General features: G+C 34.9%; 1 long non-coding RNA gene across 1 annotated transcript in view; it reads right to left on the reverse strand.

The window, feature by feature from the left end:
* Positions 1 to 13341, reverse strand: part of LOC144335491 (uncharacterized) — a 207592-nt gene that overhangs the window by 132415 nt on the left and 61836 nt on the right. The window contains exon 2 of the long non-coding RNA XR_013406373.1: positions 6067 to 6107. This is a non-coding gene — a long non-coding RNA (uncharacterized LOC144335491). The remainder of the gene's footprint in view (positions 1 to 6066; positions 6108 to 13341) is intronic.

Genomic DNA, 13341 nt, shown 5'->3' on the forward strand with positions numbered 1-13341 from the left:
TGCAAATGCAATTCACATATAATTTTAAAATAGCTACCTTTTACAAACTTAAATGGTAAATAGTCTAAAAACTCTGATCTCACAATACCCCCCCCGACTTTATTGTTCACCAAGGTATTGATTTTTTCTGACAAGTTCGCATGTACGTTATGAATTGACTCATAAAAATTTTCAGCATATTGTACTGGGTTTATTATAGCCATCCTTACTATATATTAAGACCAGTATCTTTTCATCAACACCAGCTGTTAAGCAAACTCAAGTGACACAGTAGATTCATGATTAGTTCACAGAAAAGAAAGCAAAAATAGAGTGACATAAATTTAATTTCATTACACTTTGGCATTTAAAGCCACATTTTATACCCCACTGACCACAAAGGACTTCTCTATTGTAAAAAAAAATCTTGCTCTACACAATGCTAGTAACAACACCATTTACCAAATGGAGGTTCATTTTAGTTGAAATTCTTTATCAAATTTTGATGAAATAATTTTAATAGTATTGAAATAACATGAGAAAATTATGTCTTGCAAATTTATCCTCACTGATAAGTTAAGGGATTCTGTAGGTCATTTCTGTTAATATTTTTTTCTTTACATAGTGCATAAAGGGTAGGAACAAAAGAAGAAAGAAAACTTCCAGCCTGATATCAGGGTTTGAGTCAAAACAGCAGCTTAACTTTATCTGGCTCTTAGAGCAGTAACTGGAAGGGTCGCAAAATTGTGGCTTTAAATCTTTAGTAGCTACATTCTAGAAAAAAATAAAACAGTGATGTTATAACATTACATTGACCTGCTTCTTATATACTTTTTAGCAAATAAGTTACAATTTCCTAGTGGAAACACAAAAGACCTGATTTCAGGAATGATTGTATGAAACTTTAGGAAGGAATTTACATGCTTTTTGTTTAAAACCTGTGAATTCTACTTCCTTTGAAGAGCAAACTCATTCCACACCAAAACCATATAACTTATTTCTCCAGGTTTTTTATGTATGTTAATTTGGTCATCCCAACTGGATTTTATATTCCTTGAAACCAGGGGCCATAGCTTAAACTTCCTCTTTATTCCCTTATTAGCATAATGCTAAGCAAATAGTGTGTACTCAGTAAATACCTGATTGTGAAATTCTAGCAATGTTTATCTGTTTTTAAAAATCTAGCTGTATTGGGCTGGTCGTGGTGGCTCACGCCCATAATCCCAGCACTTTGGGAGGCCGAGGCAGGTGGATCACCTGAGGTTCGGAGTTCGAGACCAGCCTGGCCAACATGGTGAAACCCCGTCTCTACTGAAAATACAAAAATTAGTTGGGCATGGTGGCAGGAGAGTGTGGTCCCAGCTACTCGGAAGGCTGAGGCAGGAGAATCGCTTGAACCCGAGAGGCAGAGGTCGCAGTGAGTCAAGATCATGCCATTGCACTCCAACCTGGAGGACAAGAGCAAATATTCCATCTCAAAAAGAAAAAAAAAATCTAGCAAAATCTAGCTGTATTTGTTTTACCCTCATAGTCCAATTTTATTAGCTGTCTGTCTGCCTTTTCTGTTTATGACTTATTGTGAGTCTCATTTTTCCTTCGTTTTATCTGTTACTCACCCCACCACCCTGAACTTCTCTTTTTCTCTCTTCCCACTCCCAGGAGATACTATCTGTCCAAGTACATATATATATACACACACACATATGCACACACACACACGCGCGCACACATACACATACGTATATCCAAGTACATATATATACACACACACACATATGCACACACACACACGTGCGCACACATACACATATGTATATCCAAGTACATGTATTTTTCCAAGTACATATATATGAGTACATATATATGTACACACACAATCGTAAATATGCAACGTACTTTAAAAAATTATGTAATATAATTTTATATATTAATAATTTAGAGTTTTATATATAAACGATAAGTATACTTTGTTCCTATCTTATTGGTTTAAAAGAAAGCTAGAAAACAGGCTGGGTGCAGTGGCTCACGCCTGTAATCCCATCTCTTTGGGAGGCCGAGGAGGGTGGATCATTTGAGGTCAGGAGTTAGAAACCAGCCTGGCCAACATGGTGAAATCCTGTCTCTACTAAAAATATAAAAATTAGTCTGTGGGCGGTGGTGCACACCTATAATCCCAGCTACTCAGGAGGCTGAGATGGGAGGATTGCTTGAACCCAGGAAGTCGAGGGTGCAGTAAGCCAAGATCGCGCAACTGTACTCCAACCTGGGCAACAGGGTGAGACCCTGTCTCAAAAAAAAGAAAGAAAAAAAAAGAATACTAGAAAACTAAATAAAGATTTTTTAGGTTATCTTAAATTGATTTTTCTCCCTAAAATAACTGATCCTTTCTTCTAATGCTTTGTCTACATTATCCCAAAATACAGCAATAATTTCAATCAAGTATCACATTCTCTACTTAAAATATTTAATTTTACTAATTTCTTGAAAACTGTATTTTGCAGCATTTGCCAGTTCCATTGGAAGAAAGTGGTTGTTACTGACAAAAGAGGATTTTTAAAAATCATTCTTGATTTCTTATAGTGGCGTTAGCAATCCTATCTCCACTCAATGCTCAGCCATTCCTAGGTTATAAAGCTTTGAGATTTCTGATTATTTTGGGAGAAATACATCTACTATAATAATTGATACACAGAGAAGTACATCTAGGATAGTAATTGATACTACGTATAGAACTTAGTAGGAAACCTAAATTCAATTCCTACCCTCATAATAAAAACAGAATGGTGGTTCAGTTTCCATATCTGTAAGATTTGAACTGTGTCATTCATTCATTATTCATAAAGAAATTTATTGTGCCAGTTAGAGTTATATTAACAAAAGGTAAATAAAATATAGTAATATGATATATGTAATGCAATTATTATACTACCATTTGAACATCAAATATTTCAGAGAAAATTTTATTCTGTAATTTGAACTATACTATGGATAGGTACTTTGAGCAAAGGCTTATGGAAAGTCAATATTCAAATTTGAGATTTTGGCATTAACAATGTGTGGCTGAAGAAATAAATTAATCTGTGTGTTAGTAAATTGCAGTAACATAGGTATTTTAAATACAAGTTGGTTAATGGTAATAGTTTTCTATGGGTAAAAACTGCCTATGTCAAGTACCCTGAATGGTGTTTATTGCCTTTGTGAAATACAAGGTTTTAAAAAAATCTAAACTGGAATCAGAATATTATTACTATTATTATTATTATTTATTACTTTTGAGACAGGGTCTCGCTCTGTCACCCAGGCTGAAGTGCAGTGGTGTGATCACAGCTCACTGCAGCCTCAACCTCCTGGGCTCCAGAGATTCTCCCACCTCAGCCTCCCGAGTAGCTGGCGCCACAGGCACGCACCATCACACCAGGCGAATTTTTGTGTTTTTTCTAGAGACAGGGTTTCACCATGCTGCCCAGGCTGGTCCCAAACTCCTGAAGTCAAGCCGTCCTCCTGCCTCAGCCTCCCAAAGTAGTGGTAATACAGGTGTGAGCCACCATGCTGGGCCCAGAACATTATCTTTTATTGTTTTTTTTGTTTTTTTGGTTTTTTGTTTTTTTTTTTTTAACTGCTCCTTGCGGAGTAGGACTACCCTGTAGGCAGTGTGCCCAGAATAGCCCAGAACATTCTTTCCATGATTCTGTATCAAATAAGTAACTAGTTATTATGAATCTTTAAACTTACCTTAAAGGTAGGTGCAGAAAGAAAAAAAAAAAGTAACTCCCCGATGAGATTTATCCAGAGTGACTGTCATTAATCTACTGATTACCACTGTGTGTGAAATTCCATCAGAATTGTCTAACTATCTCTTTGGTTTTTTTCCCCAATGACAAGTATTTGTCACTGTAACCATTATAACAGGCAACTGTGATATAATAAAAAATGTATATCTGACCTTTGTCCTGGATTCCTGGCACAGACAAAAACCCATGGAATTTCCTGAGTGATAGGAGTGTCTTTATTATGCTAATGAAATGACTGGGCAAAGCGCCTAGTTTCAAGATGAGGGCTGGTCATCAGAAGGAATAACATCATGATTAAAAGATTGGAGCATTGGACCAGCCCAACTTTCAGAGAGGGGAGGAGGCTGGAGAGTTCAATCGGGTGACTGATTTAATCAGTCTTGCCTATGTAAGGACACCACGGCTCAGGGGAGCTTCCTGGCTGGTGAACATACCCACATACTAGTGGCACACCCTGACTCCACCGAGACAGATGCTCCTGTGCCTGGGATCCTTCCATACCTTATTCTAGGTATCTCTTCATCTAACTGTTCATTTAGATCCTTTATAATAAAACAATTATTTCAAATACAGTGATCTCCTGAGTTCTGTGAGTCATTCTGGCAAACCACAAAACACAAGGGAGCTGTGGAAAGCCTCAGCTGGGCAGAAGTGTGGGAGTTTTGGTAACACCCAAAACTTATGACTGGAACCTGAAGTGGAGGCGGTGAAGGACTTTGTCCTTAGCCTGTGGTGTCTGATGGTGACTCTGGGTAGTTGGTGTTAGAATTGAATTGAACTGGAGGACACCTGGTTGACATCAGGTAACTGGGTGTGGAAACATAGCAACAAACACTTTTATTTCAAGAATTGTAAGCTTTTGGATTTATTTCTACTCTGCTTCCTGTAATGTGTAACTAAATAATTTAAATAGTTTTTAAAGAAAAGATGTCAGTGATGTCACAGCCATTATGCCAACTGCTTTTTCTAAAGTTACTTTCATTTTAACAAAACAAATGTTTAAAAACCCAAATTATTACCTACTAATAATACATATGCAGAATGCACAGGGCATGAAAATAAAAGCCATCGTGTACCTATTCAAAGGTCTTTATTACAATAATTTTTATAGAGGTCAAAAGTGAAACCAAACAGACTATGATTTAATGGGAAAGCAAGAGCTAAAATGCCAAAAACTCAAAACACTAGAAATTTTAGAATATGAACTTTCTGTTTCATGAATGTCTTTATAAAATCATCTTTGTCAACTATACAATGTGAATTCTGCTATTTAAAATAGAATTTACATGACACCTAGATAAAAAGCCTGCTGCTAATTTTTGTTTTTTCAATAAAAGATGCAGTGCCAGCATGAAAAAGTTCGGATTACGAATTAAGAGAGCCCTTGAGCATAAGACTGTACTGAGAGTTAAAAATCATCATAAACATTGGTGAATTCCACGTGTCTCAAATAATTATCAATTTTAAAGATGGATGAGAAACAGATGAAATGTACAGTAAACTTGCCACAAGGACTAAGTAAAAGTCCTCACCACTATTTTTACTAACACTTAATAGTCAGCAGTTCTAAAACATTTGCTAAATGCACTTACTAGAAACTGAGGGATGTGAAAGTTACTTATAAAGAAGAAATGCTGAAGATTCAGGAAAAAATAAAGGTCAGTTCCTGTCTGATACAATGCATTTCACAATTCAAATAATTCATCTGGTGGTAAAATCTGAAAAATATATTTTCCAGCACACCTTATCCACTTATCATAGTATAGGAAAATAAGTGGATTTCAATTTGGTGATTTAACCTATAGCTTTAAATCTTTAATAAACAAACTTGAAATTCCAAACTTTAATAATGAAAAGGCCATAACTGAAATGATGTCAACCCTGGATATGAATCTCTTACCAACATGATGAAAGCCCCACTTGTAGAGCTGCACTTCTGGTCAGCAGCTGCATTTTTGTTTTAATAAAAGGAGAAAGGGTGCCAGCACACCAGTGCGATCCAAGACATGGTTACTACATAAGCAGTAGGATTAATTGCTTTTCCAGAAAGCCAGAGTAAGCTCTCCTTCCACTGTCCCATCAAGATCAGCTTCCATAAAATGAGTGTAATAAGATAATGTATTACATACGCCAGTAACTCCTACCAGCAGTATTCAGCTGCACAAAGCCATACATATTTATATCAATCAATAAAAACTTCATTGCTACATATATTTCAGACACCACGTTTTAGCTCTGTCTTTAACGTGCAGATAAGATAGGCTATAAAGAAGCAAAAGTGCATTTTCTTACCTACCCCTCAAAGAATCTGTCCACCATTCGTTTAATATCTTCTTGCTAGCGAGATAAAGAGAAATAAATATATATTAGAGATTTTGGAAAAACAGCTCTACCAATATGAAGGATCTGGTTTATGAAAGCTACAAATATTTTAATTAGCACCCAGATGGTTAATGTATGATTTTATGATTGATGAAATTTGGAAAGATCATTTTATTATCCCACGTATAGGCAAGAGAAGGTACATTTAGGTTGTGTTGTAGCATGATGATTTCATAGGCTCACCTTTTGAGGTGAACATGGAGTAGAAAGTTATTTCTAAACTTAAGAATAACACAGAAAGGAGTATGACAAAGGTTACCCTCCAATCAGAAAAAGAAATATTTTCTTCTAGTTCTACAGTCTGGAGCTTACTAAATCATTTGGGTTTCTAGACAACAACCTAAACGTATCTTCTCATGGCTATCTATGGCATAATCAAATGATCCTTCCAAAACCTATCAATCATTTTAGAAACTATTAGAGAGCCTAAAAACCATATATTCAGATTTATTTCGTAAGTACAGCAGTTCTGAGATTCATTTTGAAATTCTGGCCCACTTAGGAATATGACACAATGTACTACTATTTTAGAAACTGAAGATTTCTCTTGGAGATTTTTTTTAAGATAGGTCTTTCTATTTAGAGAAATAGATTATTGTCCAGCGAAGTATAAACCAAACCCAAGACAACCTGTTTACTCAAACAACTGCTGTTTGTTGAAATGATATAAAAAATCATTTAGGTCTCTGCTTCAAATTTGGAGAAAAACAAAAAAGCAAAATTATGATGTTAAGCTAAAAATGTTTAACCTGCATATACCTTCTTAATCTCTCTCTCTCTCTCTCTCTGGCTCTCTCTCTCTTTCTGTGTGTGTCTGTAGCACTGAAAATAGGTAAAAGGAAGAAATTACTACCTTTACTCAGAAATATGCCATAGTAGCTTTAGGAAAATTAATATGTACAATATTATTTTGAAAGCAAGCTATTAGATGCTTAAAATATTTTAACAATATCAACCTAGCATTTTCTAAATTCTTAATAAAATTATTTTTTCTTGTAGCCTTTACCTATCCTGAGAAAAAACATACAATGCTATTCATCCTCTATTATAATGTCCCTGATGATTTCCAAATGTTTCTTTGCTATGCAGCAGAAGTATATGATTTCTGATCCAGATGCTTTAAAAAGCAATTCTAACAAAGAAACTTAATCTGAACTGAACTTGGCACAGATTCCAGAAACCTATAGGATGATGTTTTGGAAGCTGCTCAAACAAAAGTTGAAACAGAAATATGCATCCACAACCATATATCTCTGGCTGTTAGTAATAAATGAAGGATACAGACTTTTTCCATAAGTGTGGGTGAATGGAAGTTAATGCTTATAAAATACAGTTTAAGTACCAAAACAGTATTTGAGATTGATGCTTTTTCTTTTAAAGCAAAAGCATTTGTTTAATTCACAAGAAGGCAAAAATCAAATAAAGAAATGTTATACTTGTTCTTTGAAAGCTATTCAGAAACTTTAGTGCCCAACCTCAAGAAAGGAGTTATTTTCTTTATGATATATAGCACATTTATGGCATAAAGGTCTACAAAATATTAATATAGAGAGATAAGGGTATTTGGAGTCAGTTTCTTCCAGTGAACAAGAATAAGTCAGGTACACAGATTTGCAGACTCATTTTGGAGTCCCAGAAGGAGAGGAGAAGAAGAATGGGCCTAAACAATGTTTGAAGAAACAATGCCTGAGAATTTTAGAAACTCAGAAAATATATCAAGCCACATAATCAGGAACTGCTACATACCCCAGGAACAATAAACATAAAAAATGATACTCTAGTAAAATCATAGTAAAGTGTTAAAAATCAAAGACAAAGAGAAAATCCTAAAAGTAGTCAGAAGAAAGGACACATGACATTTCAATGTAAACAATGGAAGTCAGAAGACAATAGATTGTTATTTTCAAAGTGCTTAACAATAACTCCAACCTAGAATTCTATCCTCAGTGAAAATATATTTCAAAAATGAATGTGAAAGAATATTTTCAGACAATTAAACACTGGAAGAATTGATTACCAGCAGTGCAACACTAAAATAAATACTATATAAAAAACATAATTTATTTTTGTACATTGACTGTGTATCATGAACCCTTATTAAACCCACTGATTAGTTCTAGTAGCTTTTTGGCAGATTCCTTAGGATTTTTGACCTAGGTGATCATGTTGTCTATGAATAAAAACAGTTTTACTTACTGCTTTCCAATCTGTATGACTTTTTTTCCCTTCCTTTGTTGCACTGGCTATGGTTTCCACTACAATGTTAAATAGAAGTGATGATGGCAGATATCTTACTTTGTTTCTGATATAAGGGGAAAGCATTTAATCTTTCACCATAATTAAGCATGCTAGTGGCTATAGGATTTTCATAAATCCCTTTTTCAGCTCGTTTATTGAAAGTAAATGGATGGTGAATTTTCCAAGTGCTTTTTTTTTCTTTCTTTTTTTCTTTTTTTTGAGACAGAGTCTCGCTCTGTTGCCCAGGCTGGAGTGCAGTGGTGTGATCTCAGATCACTGCAAGCTCTGCCTCCCAGGTTCATGCCATTCTCCTGCCTCAGCCTCCTGAGTAGCTGGGACTACAGGTACCTCCACCACGCCTGGCTAATTTTTTGTATTTTTAGTAGAGATGGGGTTTCACTGTGTTAACCAGGTTGGTCTTGATCTCCTGACCTCATGATCTGCCTGCCTCGGCCTCCCAAAGTGCTGGGATTACGGGCGTGAGCCACTGCACCTGGCCTGAGTGCTTTTTCTGCATCTATTGAGATAGATGCATGATTTTTCTTTTTTAGACTATTTAATGGGATGATTACATTGATTAGTTTTTAAATAATCATAGATTATTTTTTAAAACTGATAGATTCACAGAAAGTTGCAAAGATAATACACAGAGGTCTTGTACATCCCACATTCCTCTATTACAGTTTCATCTGTAATATGAAATGTGGAAAACCACAGAAATCTGATAAAAGAAATCAAAGTTCTAAATAAATGGAGAGATAGTCCATGTTCATGGATTGAACAAGTCATACTCTTAAGATGTCAGATCTTCCTAGCATAATCTATAGATTAAGATGAAATACCAGTCAGTATCTCAGCAGCTATTTTGTGGTTACCAACAAACTGATTCCCAGTTACATCTTATGTAATTATAGTAAAATACCCAAACCAGAACACTGACATCGACATGAAGTGTATGTATAGTTCTATGCCATTTTATAACATATTCATGTAACCACCACTGCAATAAAGATACAGAATGATTACAATTCCATCACTATAAAGATCTTCCTCATGCTACCTCTTTATATGCATTTCCCTCCCTGCCACCATTTCTCACCTCTGGAGACCACTGATTGTTTTTCATCTTTATAATTTTGTCATTTGAAGAGTGTTATATAATGGCATCACATAGTATGTGTTCTCCAGAGAGAGAGAAGTGATAGGATATAAAGAGAGAGAGATGAAAAGAAATTTATTAAGGGTATTGGCTTGCTTGACTATGGAGGCAGAGAAATCCCACAATACGCTCTTTGCAAGCTGAAGAAGCAGGAAAGCTAGTAGTACAGCTCAGCCCAGGTCTAAAAGCCTCAGAACAAAATAAGCCAATAGTGTAACTCTTGGTCCAAGGCCAAAGGCCCAAGAGCCTGGGGGAGGCACTGGTGTGAATCTCAGAGTCCAACAGCCAGACAACCTGGAGTTCTGATGTCCAAGTGCAGGAGAAAAAGGGAATCTTGGCTCCAGAAGAGAGAGAGGAAATTCGCTGAAATCCTCCACCTTTTTGTTCCATCTCGGCCTCCAGCTGATTGAATTATGCCCGCCCACAGTAAGGGCAGATCTTTCTCAGTCAGTTCATCAGCTCACATGCCAGTCTCTTTTGGAAACATCTCACACACACACTTGGATAAGCCCAATCATTCTAATTAAAAGCGAAACCACCTAGTTTCCCTTTCTGCAGAAGAGAGATGGGCTCAGTGCCTACTGAAGCACTGAGAATAAATAATGCTTTACCAGCTATCTGGGTATCCCTTAATCCAGTTAAGTTGACACTCAAAATTAATCATCAAAGTATGTAACCTTTTGACATTGGCTTTTTTTTCGCTCAGCATATGCCATTGAGATCCATCCAAATTGGGTATGTATCAATAGTTCATTCCTTTTTATTGTTGAGTAGTATTCCATGGTATGTAGGTAGCACACATTGTTTAACCATTTACCTATTATAGAACATTTTGGCTGCTTCTAGTTTCTGGCTATTACAAACAAAGCTGTTATGGACAATCGTGTATACGTTTTTGTGTGGACATAGGTTATCATTTTTCTGAGATAAGTCTCAGGAGTGCAATTGTTGGGCTGCATGGTAAGTACATGTTTGCTTTATTAAGAAATTGCCAAAATATTTGCCAAAGTAGCTGTAACATTTTACATCCTCTCCATCAATGTATAATAGATTCAGTTTCCCTGCATTCTTGCTAGCATTTGATATTGTCATTATTTTTTACTGTAGTCATTTTGATGGGTGTGTAGTGATATCTCATTGTGGTTTAATTTGCATTTCCCTAATTCCTCATGATGGTGAACAGCTTTTCATGTGCTTATTTGCCATCTGTATATCTTCTTTGGGGACATGTCTCTTCATGTCTTTTTCACATTTTTTAATTGGGTTGTTCAATTTTTTTTAACTGTTGAGTTTTGAGAATTCTTTATTTATTCTAGATACCTGTCCTCTAAAAGACACATGGTTTGCAAATATCCCCCAACCCCATATGCTGTAGCTAATTCTTCCATCCTCTTCATGTGAGCTTTCAAAGAACAAAAGTCTTATTTTAATTGAAATCAAATTTAGAGAAACAATTTATTGATTTTTAAATTATGGATTTTGCTTTTGGTGTCCAATAATTCTTTGTCTAGCTCTAGATCCCAAGTTTTCTCTTATGTTTTTTCATTAAAGTTTTGTAGCTTTTTATTCTACATTTAAGTTCATGATTCACTCTGAGTTAATTTTGTACAATTTTTGTATGAGATTTAGGTCAAGGTTTATATTTTTACCTAAAGATGTTCAATTGCTCCAGCATCGTTTGTTGAAGAGATTATCTTTCCTCCATTGAATTGCTCTAACACTTTTGTCAAAAATCAGTTAAATGTATTTCTGTGGATATATTTTTGAATTCTCCATTCCATTTTATTGATCTATGTGTCTATCCCTCCAGCAATATCTCTCTGTCTTGCTGAGAGATATTGTCTTGTCTTATTATTGTTAATATAATAGGTCTTAATGTATGGTAAAGTGATTCTTCCCATTTTATTCTCTTGTCAAGCTACTAGTCTGTTGCCTTTTTGAAGAATTTTGTCTATATCTATGACAACTCTTGCTGGATTCACAGTAAATTTATATATCAATTTGAGGAGAACTGACGTCTTTACTATGGTTAGTCTTCCTATCTTGTGAACATGTGTCTCACCATTTATGTAGATCTTCTTTGATTTATTTCATCAGTATTTTGTAGTTTTTGACATACAAGTCCTATACATGTTTTATTAAATTTGCATCTAGGTATTTCATTGTTAAAGTGATTTTAAATGGTATTGTATTTTCCACACAAACTGTAGAATCAGTTTGTTGGTTACCACAAAATACCTGCTGAGATATTGACCGGGATTTCATCTTAATCTATAGATTATGCTGGGAAGATCTGACATCTTAACAGTATGACTCTTTCAATCCATGAACATGGACTAACTCTCTATTTATTTAGATTTTTAATTTCTTTTATCAGAGTTCTGTTGTTTTCCACATTTAGATTTTATACATACTTTGTTAGACTTATCCTTGTGTAATTCATTATATTGACACAATTATAAATGGTTTTTAAAATTTCAAATTCCAATTGTACATTGCTAGCATATAGGAAAGCAATCAACTATTGTACATTAACTTTGAATCCTTCAACTTTGCTATATTCACTTATCAGTTCCAGCAGATGTTTTTCAATTCTTGGGATTTTCTACATAGCTGTACATTCATGTCATTAGCTAATAAAGACAGTTTTGTTTTTTCCTTTCTAATAAAAGGTATGCAGGTTGATTTTATTTCCTTTTCTTATCTTATTATAGAGCTAGAATGTCCAGTATGACTTGAATAAAATGGCAAGAGAAGATGTCCTTACCTTTCTTCCAGTCTTCAGAGAAAAAGTATCTAGTTTCTCATTATGAGGTATGATATTAGCTGAAGAGTTTTTTTCTAGATGTTCTTTATCAAGTTGAGGAGTTTACAGAGAGTTTTTATCATGGAATGTGCATAAAATTTTATCAAATCTTTTTTATGCACCAGTTAACATGACTCTATGATTTTTCTTCTTTAGATTGTTGATATTGTGGATTACACTGATTTTCAAATGTTGAACCGGGCTTGCATAGTTATGGTGTTAACACTTTTTACATATTGTTAGATTTGACTTACTGATATTTTGTTGAGTATTTTTGCATCTATAAGAGATATTAATGTGTCATTTTCTGGTTTTTTTTTTATGGACTTTGTGTGGTTTTGGTAGTGGGTATATTAACTCTATAAAATGAATTGAGAAGTGTTCATTTCTCTTTTATTTTATGGAAAAGATTATGTAGAATTGATGTTAGTTCTTGAAACATTTGGCAAAACTCTCCAGTGAAACCATCTGGGCCTGAAGATTTCTTTTTCTGGAGTCTTATAATTGTAAATTCCATTTCCTTAATATTTACAAAGCTATTCAAATTATTTATTCCATATTAGATGAGTTGCAGTAATTTGTGCCTTTCAAAGAATTGGTCCCTTCAATCTGTCAAATTTATATGTAGAGTTGTTTTTAGTATTCTCTTATTTTCACCTGCAGGCTCTGTAGTGGTATCTCTGTTTCATTATTGACATTCGTAACCTGTGTCTTCTCTTTCTCTGTCAGTCGTGCCAGAGTTTTGTCAGTTTTATTGATCTTTCTTTAAAAACTTTCCTTCATTGATTTTTTTCTTTTTTCTTTTTTTTTTTTTTTTTCTTCTTTTTTTTTGAGACAGAGTCTCGCTCTGTTGTGCAGGCTGGAGTGCAATTGAGGAATTTCAACCTTGGAGGTTGAAATTCCTCAACCTCCCAGGTAGCAGGAATTTCAGGTGCATGCCACTACAGCCAGCTAATTTTTAAGTCTTTTGTAGAGAGGCAGGCTTA

This window comes from Macaca mulatta, chromosome 16 (genome assembly GCF_049350105.2).
Source record: "Macaca mulatta isolate MMU2019108-1 chromosome 16, T2T-MMU8v2.0, whole genome shotgun sequence".
In the NCBI taxonomy this organism is placed as follows: domain Eukaryota; kingdom Metazoa; phylum Chordata; class Mammalia; order Primates; family Cercopithecidae; genus Macaca; species Macaca mulatta.